Here is a 10,609-nt window from a genome sequence, read left to right as displayed (position 1 = left end):
GTGCAGCCTCCTGTGGTGGCGGAGAAGGGCCGAGTAGTCTTTGTTCTCGCCAAAAGTTGGCCTTCCAGCAGCCTTGGTGACGAAGCAGATCCGGCAGCGAAAGACCTCCGATGGCAGCGTCACCACGAGCTCCATTGTTCAGGAAAATAAAGGCGACCGCTTCTCGGTGCAGAATCAGTCCATATCAGTCCATATTAAGCTAATTGAGGTAATACTTGGAAAGGAACTTAGGAAAGGTTCACATTCAGTAGGAATTGGAAACAGCCGCGAAGGTGTTGCTCAACAGCGCCTGCCATGCACCGGAGCATTACACTTCGGGCGGACGTAACTAAGAATTATCTCAGGAGTATAATATGGTTTTACCCAAAGACCTGTTGTGGGCAAGATGGAGATTGTTATGCCCCGGTGGAAAGCCAGACAATAGCTGGCCGGGGAAAAAAAGGAAAGCGAGCAGAGTGGGAGGGTCATATGTCGCTACCAACTGTGCCTCCAGTGTCTACAGCAAAGTCTGGACACACACGAAACCGGTCTGCTCCAGATCGCCACCACTCGATCGAGCAGGGGGCAGTTGGGGCCTGAGCATCTCGCAACCCTCAGTCAAAATCGGGACAAAAAGAGGGAGAAGTATTCAACGCAGGGCGGGTCCGGCAGTAACACCAGCAGTTGCTGCCCTCACAGCCAGGCCGGCCACGTTCCAGAGCCGCCGCTGCAGCTTCGTCATAATCGGGCATTGGGAGACCAATGACTAAAGAAAATACATCGCATATCAGTGTGTTTTGTATCCGACCTTACCAGCATTAAGCTGATAAGAACAGGTACGACACTTTGATCTTTGCCAAAAGGCCGAGAAGCTGATATTAAACTAAGCAGGAGAAGTTTCCAGAATGAGATTTTCACTCTGCAGCGGAGTGTGCGCTGATATGAAACTTCCTGGCAGATTAAAACTCCGAAGCGTCGGTAGCTCAGTTGTTAGAGCACTTGCCCGCGAAAGGCAAAGGTCCCGAGTTCGAGTCTCGGTCGGGCACACAGTTTTAATCTGCCAGGAAGTTTCATAAGCAGGAGAAGTTAGTGGTCATATGCGTCTCTACTGCGTCTGCGCTTAAGACCGCTGGTAACTACCCAAAGGAACCTAATGAAACCGTTGTTGTTGGGAAGTATTGCATAGTCTTCATCCTAAACTCTTTCACACATTTTTCTGTTGTAGACACTTGTGTGTGCGCTGTGTTTTGTTGCTGGAAATGGCGCATTTCCTTTGGAACTTAGGTTTTATTTTTTTGCCTCGTTTATGTTTCATTGCTGCAGAGTTATATTGCAGTAGTGGGCTAAAGTAGAGTGCCAATTCTTATTAGTCAAAACTACAAAAATTTAACTGAAAACTGAAACAACAAAAAATTCCAGGAATTCTAAAAAATTCAGGTGTTTTTCCCAGTTTTCTCCCGCATAAAAAAATTCCTGGGTTTTTCCCGGTTGTCCTGGAGCGTATGCACCCTGTTGTAGTATAGTATTTGTGAAAGCATATAATTGATTACAACTGTAGTGTAAATATTGTAAATTGCCAGGTAATAGCCATGGGAACTTTATTTAAATGTGTATCAATGGCAGCGATGAAATGGCAGTAGTTGTGCCATTATTTATCTTTGCATGTGGAGAGTCTGTGTCTGCTATAATTTCGATATAGAGCAGCACTAATCGTGATTACCCTTTAAACCACCACTTTTTGGTTGCTGCAGAGAAATGGCACATGACAGAAGCTGTCCGACAGGTGACCGAAGCAATAGTCGGTACTACATTGCCGGATGCAACCTAATACTGTCGAACACGTCAGGAATATGCAGCGTGTCACCATATTACTGAATGTGGTCAAACTGTCAGATGGCAGGTTAACTGGCTTCTACTGTATTGACACAGCAGACAGTGGCTGTGGCGTAAACCTGTAGAATGAGGAGCGCAATAGAATTGTGTGGTGTAGCCTTGGTGAAGCCTGCAATGATTTCCCCTCCTGAGTCACCTGAGAATAGCAGTTGCATCCTATGTCCTCACTTATTTGCTAGGTGTATTCTTATTTCCATCTTCCCCTACACTTTCTGTCCTCTACAGCCCCCTGTAGTACCACAGAAGCTATTCTCTTTGGTCTTAACACACATCCTATCATCCTATCACTTCTTTCCAATATCTTCCACAAGTTCCTCTGCTTGCCAATTCTGCGGAGAGCTTCTCATTCATTATGTTACTAGTCCACCTTATTTTCAACATCCTTCTGCAGCATCACATCTTTCTTCAGCATCACATCTTTTCAGTTCTCTTCTCTTCTGGTTTTCCCATAGACCGTAAGCCACTACCATTCAGTGCTCTGCTCGAGACAAATATTTCATGAACTTCTTCCTCAGTTCAATCAAGTAGCAAAATTCGTTTCCCCATCTGCTCTGTTGTCATAAATTCTGAGTAGCTAGATGCTATGTACATTTCTGCTGCTACTCATTGCTTTCATCTTTCTTCACTTTACTTCTAATCTGTATACTGAACCCAAAGACTGTTCATTCCATTCAGTACATCCTGTAATTCTTCTCCACTTACACTGAGAATAGCGATATTGTTACTGATATCCTTTAAACTTGATTTTTAATCTCACTGAACCTTTCTTTTATTTCCATCATTGTTCCTTCAATGTATAGATAGGAGTGAAATAGTTCATACCTGTCTTACACCCATTTTGACGTGATCATTTCATACTTGAGATTTGTAGCCTTAGATGGAAATGAAACCTGGGTGGTGATAATACAGATCAAACTAGAGTACCAACTTTTGAAATAGGGTGCTCTAAAAGAATGCTGAAAATTAGATGAGTGAATGTGATTGTTGTACTGAATCAAATTTTGGCCGAAATAAATTCATGGCAAAGCTTGACTAGGGAAAGAATTATTCGTATAATATAACTTAATCATAGCTAACACTTGGTTCAAGAATCATAAAAAGAAGGTTGTATACATGGAAGAATCCTGGAGATACTAGAAGGTATCAGATAGATTATATAATGGTAAGACAGAGATCTGGGAACCAGGTTTTAAATTGTAAGACATTTCCAGGGGCAGATGTAGACTCTGACCACAATCTGTTGGTTATGAACTGTAGAATAAAACTGAAGAAACTGCAAAAAGGTGGGAATTTAAGTAGGTGGGACCTGGATAAGCTGACTAAACCAGAGGTTGTACAGAGTTTCAGGGAGAGCATAAGCGAACAATTGACAGGAATGGGGGAAAGAAATACAGTAAAAGAAGAATGGGTAGCTTTGAGGGATGAAGCAGTGAAGGCAGCAGGGGATCAAGTAGGTAAAAAGACGAGGGCTAGTAGAAATCCTTGGGTAACAGAAGAAATATTGAATTTAATTGATGAAAGGAGAAAATATAAAAATGCAGCAAATGAAGCAGGCAAAAAGGAATACAAACGTCTCAAAAATGAGATCGACAGGAAGTGCAAAATGGCTAAGCAGGGATGGCTGGAGGACAAATGTAAGAATGTAGAGGCTTATCTCACTATGGGTAAGATAGGTACTGCTTACAGGAACATAAGAGAGACCTTTGGAGAAAAGAGATCCACTTGAATGAATATCAAGAATTCAGGTGGAAACCCAGTTCTGAGCAAAGAAGGGAAAGCAGAAAGGTGGCTGGAGTATAGAGAGGGTCTATACAAGGGCGATGTACTTGAGGACAATATTATGGAAATGGAAGGGGATGTAGATGAAGACGAAATGGGAGATAAGATACTGTGTGACGAGTTTGACAGAGCACTGAAAGACCTGAGTCGAAACAAGGCCACGGGAGTAGACAACATTCCATTTGAACTACTGACAGCGTTGAGAGAGCCAGCCCTCACAAAACTCTTCTGGTGAGCAAGATGTATGAGACAGCCGACATTCCCTCAGACTTCAAGAAGAATGTAACAATTCCAATCCCAAAGAAAGCAGGTGTTGACAGATGTGAAAATTACCGAACTATCAGTTTAATAAGTCACGGCTGCAAAATACTAACGCGAGTTCTTTACAGATGAATGGAAAAACTAGTAGAAGCCGAACTCGGGGAGGATCAGTTTGGATTCCGTAGAAATGTTGGAACACGTGAGGCGATACTGACCCAACGACTTATCTTAGAAGAAAGATTAAGAAAGGGCAAACCTACGTTTCTAGCATTTGTAGACTTAGAGAAGGCTTTTGACAATGTTGACTGGAATACTCTCTTTCAAATTCTGAAGGTGGCAGGGGTAAAACATATGGAGCAAAAGGCTATTTACAATTTGTACAGAAACCAAATGGCAGTTATAAGAGGTAAGGGGCATGAAAGGGAAGCAGTGGTTGGGAAGGGAGTGAGACAGGGCTGTAGCCTCTCCCCGATGTTATTCAATCTGTATATTGAGCAAGCAGTGAAGGAAACAAAAGAAAAATTAGGAGTAGGTCTTAAAATCCATGGAGAAGAAATAAAAACTTTGAGGTTCGCCGATGACATCGTAATTCCGTTAGAGACAGTAAAGGACTTGGAAGAGCAGTCGAATGGAATGGATAGTGTCTTGAAAGGAGAATATAAGATGAAGTCGAATTAAGTCGGGTGATGCTGAGGGAATTAGATTAGGAAATGAGACACTTAAAGTAGTAAAGGAGTTTTGCTATTTGGGGAGCAAAATAAGTGATGATGGTCGAAGTAGAGAGGATAGAAAATGTAGACTGGTAATGGCAAGGAAAGCGTTTCTGAAGAAGAGAAATTTGTTAACATCGAGTATAGATTTAAGTGCCAGGAAGTCATTTCTGAAAGTATGTGTATGGAGTGTAGCCATGTATGGAAGTGAAACGTGGACGATAAATAGTTTGGACAAGAAGAGAATAGAAGCTTTCGAAATGTGGTGCTACAGAAGAATGCTGAAGATTAGATGGCTAGGTCACATAACTAATGAGGAAGTATTGAATAGGATTGGGGAGAAGAGGAGTTTGTGGAACAACTTGACAAAAAGAAGGGACCGTTTGGTAGGACATGTTTTGCGGCATCGAGGGATCACAAATTTAGCATTGGAGGGCAGCGTGGAGGGTAAAAATCGTAGAGGGAGACCAAGAGATGAATACACTAAGCAGATTCAGAAGGATGTAGGCTGCAGTAGGTACTGGGAGATGAAGAAGCTTGCACAGGATAGAGTGCATGGAGAGCTGCATCAAACCAGTCTCAGGACTGAAGACCACAACAACATATGAAATAAAATAATTTACGTCTGGCTTGACTGACAGGCTGAGCTACTTGAGCAAAATGGGAGAATCTGACAGTCTCGTACAGGAAATACATAAAGCTCATAAAGGGAGGCCTGGGTTCAGGCATAGGCAGGTCGTCTGCAATTTTTTTTTTTTTTTTCTGACACATCGTTGCCACTCCATAGTTATCAAATGCTGAAGAGTCAGAGGAATCATTTCCTGACGATGAGGATCCAGAGGAAGAAGCATAATTGAATGTGTAATTTCAGTTCTTCTAAGCGTAAAAGCCAAAACGAAAAGATATAAATGAAATGTAGCTGCAGTCACAAATTATCAACACGGCCGGGTCAGTAACGGGAGAGAGAAGCGCAATCTCGACCATATGGCAGCTTACTTCTGATTTACGCATACTCGTTCAACACATTCCTAGATCGAACACAACCTCATTAAGAAATGCATCAGGCATAGTATTTGGAGAGATCTGCGGTATTAAACGGTGAAGCATCTAACTTCTACAGTCCTCCCATCACCCAGTTCAGCGATGCCACTGCATAGCGCTGATGCTGTATCATAAAATGAAGTCACCATTGCAATTTAGGAGCCAGGGGAACTTTGCAATGACTTTTCTAGTGCTAGAGAAGTGTGTGAGAAGGCAAAAGTTTGTTTCATTATAGACGATTCACCTGTAGTTCACATTTGTTTGTACACGGCGTTGACAATATTTTTCAGTTTATGTTTTACTTATATAGTTCCATGTTTTACGATTATTACTATTTTTGAAAATATATATTATAGTAAGTAATAAAATAAATTGTTTCTACCATAAATAATGTTCGATCATAAATAACGTTCTACGAAGCAGTGACAGAAGAATCAATTAACATCATAAATCGTCTGCTTGTGGCAAACAAATTGACAAGTCTTTCCTCTGAACCCAAGGGCTTTCTCTACTTCGTTTCAATTTTTCTGTTAAATGAGTTTGTGTAGCGTTTCCAGTTGTTCATGTGAATCTAAAATAACTGAGGAAACGGTCTTCACGAGACCACAGTTCCTTGCAAAGATGACGAATTTTGCCATCGTCTTGTTCTTTGCTGTTAGTTTCATGTTACCACTTTCTTCGTTTCCTTGAAGCAAGTGCAAATAAAGGCAACACCTGAGCATCGTGAGAACTGGTGCTCAAGTATACAGGACAGCAGCTGACTCGCTTGTAACAAACGACATTTGACAACTGCATAGCTGCGTCCTGCACACGCTCTGACCGCAGCGTACTTACAGCGCGTTCTGTGTGGGCAGCCCGCTCTCTGTTTGACACAGCCTTTTAATTCTTGGCATAATCATGTAGCCTGCGAGCCTCTTAAAACATTCGCAGCTATGCTGCCGTTATAAACAACACAACTTGTCACGTGGATCTCAACTTTAAAATTCGAATACTAACTGGTCATATTGAAGTTTTTTGTTGTATTTGATATAATCGAAGTACAGTGGCATTTAATATATGGCTCATGACTATCTGGCCTTCGGACTATCCGATCTACTTAATTAATATCACAATAATACTCCTGAGTAATAAAATGAAGATTAATTAATTGTACGTATCAAATTTTTCCAAAGATGTAGCAAGCAGACACCAGCTACAATGCTGTGTGTCATTTCAAAATGTTTTGTACATCCTCGTGTGCTTCTAACCCATCTAGAGTCGCAGTTATAATATTGAATAAAATACGGGAATCATACTTAAAAAAAAAAGATACTTAGAAGTGCTCACAAACAACAATAAATACACGAAGAGAGCGGCTCGCTTGGCAACCCCTTTTTCCTTTTTTCTTCAGTTGCATTTTAAATGGCCAAACTGCAAGCATTGTTAAGTTGTTATTTTGTACGATCTTTTGTGTTTTAATCAGAGACTTCAAAATGGGTTGTAGATGGAAAAAACTTGTAGTGATTACGCAAGTCAGAAAATGTTAATAAAATGGGGTTTTCATTTAGAAAAGGGTGTTTTTAACAGTACTGCTGGTGTTGATAGAGGGAATTTGTAAAATGCCAGCCTATTCAGCTTTTTTGCCAGCTTGCCCTTCCGCCACATTAGACAGGTTAGTCCAATACAGTTTTTTTCTCTCCTTCAGTTCATGGTAGCGGTAGGGATGTAGCGGCACAAGAACTGTGTGGATCTGAGCACTCAGGTGAAGTTGCAGTTCAGAGCAGTAAAAATGAACTCTGTAGCTCTGTAAGTCCACAGGAAATTAATGTTGTAAACGGCAAACAGAATGTGGAAGTTCCAAAGTTCTGGAAGGATGTCAAGAATCTACATGCTCTAAAGCATGAATTTTCCTATTCCTAGCAATGATCCATTTATTGGGAAAACAGTGACTACACCCTGTATTATTTGGTTAAAACTGGTATAAATGAAAACAAAAATGCTGATTTTTCCATGTCTTTGTGGTGATACTTCAGAACTCAGGGGTTTTTCAGCAAAAAATTTATTAAGAGGTATTTGGTGAACAGGGAAATTATCAACCGTGAAATCTTGTGTCTTGTCCTAGCCGAGGAAAATTGTTTTGTACATGTTGTAAAGTAATTCGGTGGTGCATCTCAATTTGCAACATCTGGTTTCAGTAATTAGAGCCATGCTGGGATCCAAGAAGTTGAACACGAAAATTCTACCACCTGCAGAAAAATGGAAAAGTAGAGGAAATGAGATGAATAGAACTTACAAATAGTTGCTCACCAAGCATGAACATATTCAAGAAATGTGCCAAGTATAGTTGTTTCTCTAGTTAAAAATCTAGCTTCTAGGGGTCTAGTATTTGGTGGAGATGAATAGGTGTTTGGCTCTGTGAAAAATCAAGTTTTCGTGATGTTTCTGGAATTAACTGCAGAGTATGTTTCTTTTCTGGATTACCATATAGCAAGGTTTCTAAACCCTGGAAGAGGATTTACTTCATATTTGTCACCATCAACTTCTGAAGATTTAATACGTCTTATGGGGAGGCCAGTCACCCAAGAAATATGTAATCCAAATATGTAATCTACATATTTTTCAGTCATAGCAAATTCTACACCAGGTATACTCCAGAACTACCAGTTAAGTATAGTAATGAGATATGTAAATGAAAATGGGCTCTCAGTTGAAAGATTCCTGTGTTTTATAAAAAATGCAGGTCAAACTGAGGAGGAGAATTCTAGAGCAGTTTTGAATTTTTTAGGACTACATGTCCTGAAATTTCACAACTGTAGAGGCCAGTCATATGACAAGACAACCAACATGTCTGGTGCAAGCCAGAGACAATGACCAAAACTCATCAATTTGCTTCATTTCATGTTCGTGTCAAACACTGAATATATTTGGCCGACGATCTACACAATGATGAACAGCTGCAGTACGGTTTTTTTTAAGTTAATTCAAGGTATACACAACTTCTTTTTCGGGTTCTACAGGCAAACGGCACGCCTTTGAAACATTTTTTGACTCTGTGAGTATGACACTGAAGTCTTTCTACAACACAATGGTGTGCATGTGAGGACGCTTATAAGAATTGAATGAAATTGGAAAGGCGTGTTTTGTGCATTAAGAACAATTTCAAAAAACGAGAGTGGTAGAGTTATATGCAAAGCTGAAGGTCTTAGAAAGTTAAGCAGTATTGAGGTAGCTTTCATGACTTCTGCAATTTGTCAAGGTACTGAAAAAACTACAAGCTGAGAATGTAGGCATTTCTACTTCTGTTGAAATGTATGACTCTCTTGCAGTGGTTTTAGCTGACCTTCAGACATCTTTTTAAATTCAAAGCGTTCGGAATAAAATAAACTTCTGGAGATCAGATCAGGAATTTGGAATGAGTTCTACTTCTTTCAGCTGCCGAGAATCAAAACAGTAAACATCAAATTAAGTGTGCTCACAATACTTTTTGCATTTGTTAAACAAATTCCCCCTCCCTCCACATGAACCATGGACCTTGCCATCAGTGGGATGGCTTGTGTATCTCAGCGATCCAGGTAGCTGTACTGTAGGTGCAACCACAACAGAGAGGTATCTGCTGAGAGGCCAGGCAAACCTGTAGTTCCTGAAGAGGGACAGCAATCCAGGTGTCTGACCTTGTAACATCAACCAAAACGGCCTTGCTATGTCAGTACTGTGAACAGCTAAAAGTGAAGGGGGATTACAGTCACAATTTTTATCCAAGACGTGCAGCTTTACTGTATGGTAAAATCATAATAGCACCCTCTTGGGTAAAATATTCCTGAGGTAAAATAGTCCTCGATTTGGACCTCTGGGTGAAGACTACTCAGGAGGATGTCACTATCAGGAGAAACAGAACTAGCATTCTATAGATCAGAGTGTGGAATGTTAGAGCACTTAATTGGGCAGCTAGATTAGAAAATTTAAAAAGCGAAATTGGTAGGTTGAAGTTAGACGTAATGGGAATTAGTGAAATTCAGTGGTAGGAGGAACAATACTTCTGGTCATGTGATTACATGGGGTATGCAACTCTGCTATATGGTGAGTGTCAACTTTCCTTCTCATAATATTGTTACATTCCATCCTGGATTTTCCATTGTTTGATAAAAGAAGGTTTAATGCATGGTAGAGACCTGGAGACAATGGAAGGTTTCAGATTGATTATATAATGGTTAGAGAGAAAGTTAGGAACCAGGTTTTAAATTGTAAGACATTTCCAGGGGCAGATGTGGACTCTGACCATGATTTATTGATAATGAGCTGTAGATTAAAACTGAAGAAATTAAAAAAAGGTAGGAAATTAAAGAGATGGGACCTGGATATGTTGAAAGAACCAGGAGTTGTTGAGTTTCAGGAGGAGGATTAGGCAGCAGCTGACTAGAACAGGGGAAAAGAATATAGTAGAGGGCGAGTGGGTGGCTTTACAAGGTGAAATAGTGATGGCAGCAGAGGATCAAATAGGTAAACAGACAAAACCAAATAGAAATCCTTGGATAACACAGGTGATATTGAATGTAACTGATGAAAGGAAAAAATACAAAACTGCAGCATATGAAGCAGGCCAAAGAGAATACAAACATTTAAACAATGAGACTGACAGGAAGTGCAAAATGGCTAAGCAGGACTGGCTAGAGGACAAATATAAGGATTTAGATGTGTATTTCAATAGTGGGAATATAGATACTGCCCACACGAAAATTAGAGGGTCTTTTGAGGAAAAGAAAAGCATCTGTATGAATATCAAGGGCCCAGATGGAAAACGAGTCCTAAGCAAAGAAAGGAAAGCTGAAAGGTGGAAGGAGTGTATAGAGGATCTGTATAAAGGAGATGAACTTGGAGGCAAGAGCATAGAAAGGGAAGACGATGTAGATGGAAGGGAGGTGGGAGATATGATACTGCAAATACAGGGAGTGAAACATTATTTAAAACGT

General features: G+C 40.5%; 1 pseudogene; it reads right to left on the bottom strand.

Annotated features, from left to right (window-relative positions):
* Positions 1 to 740: 740 nt before the first annotated feature.
* On the bottom strand, positions 741 to 855 carry LOC126295517 (U2 spliceosomal RNA; annotated as a pseudogene).
* Positions 856 to 10,609: the final 9,754 nt, after the last annotated feature.

This window comes from Schistocerca gregaria, chromosome 11 (assembly GCF_023897955.1).
Source record: "Schistocerca gregaria isolate iqSchGreg1 chromosome 11, iqSchGreg1.2, whole genome shotgun sequence".
NCBI classification, from domain to species: domain Eukaryota; kingdom Metazoa; phylum Arthropoda; class Insecta; order Orthoptera; family Acrididae; genus Schistocerca; species Schistocerca gregaria.
The sequence above is the reverse complement of the archived record's forward strand: the minus strand, read 5'-3'. Positions and strand labels throughout refer to the sequence as shown.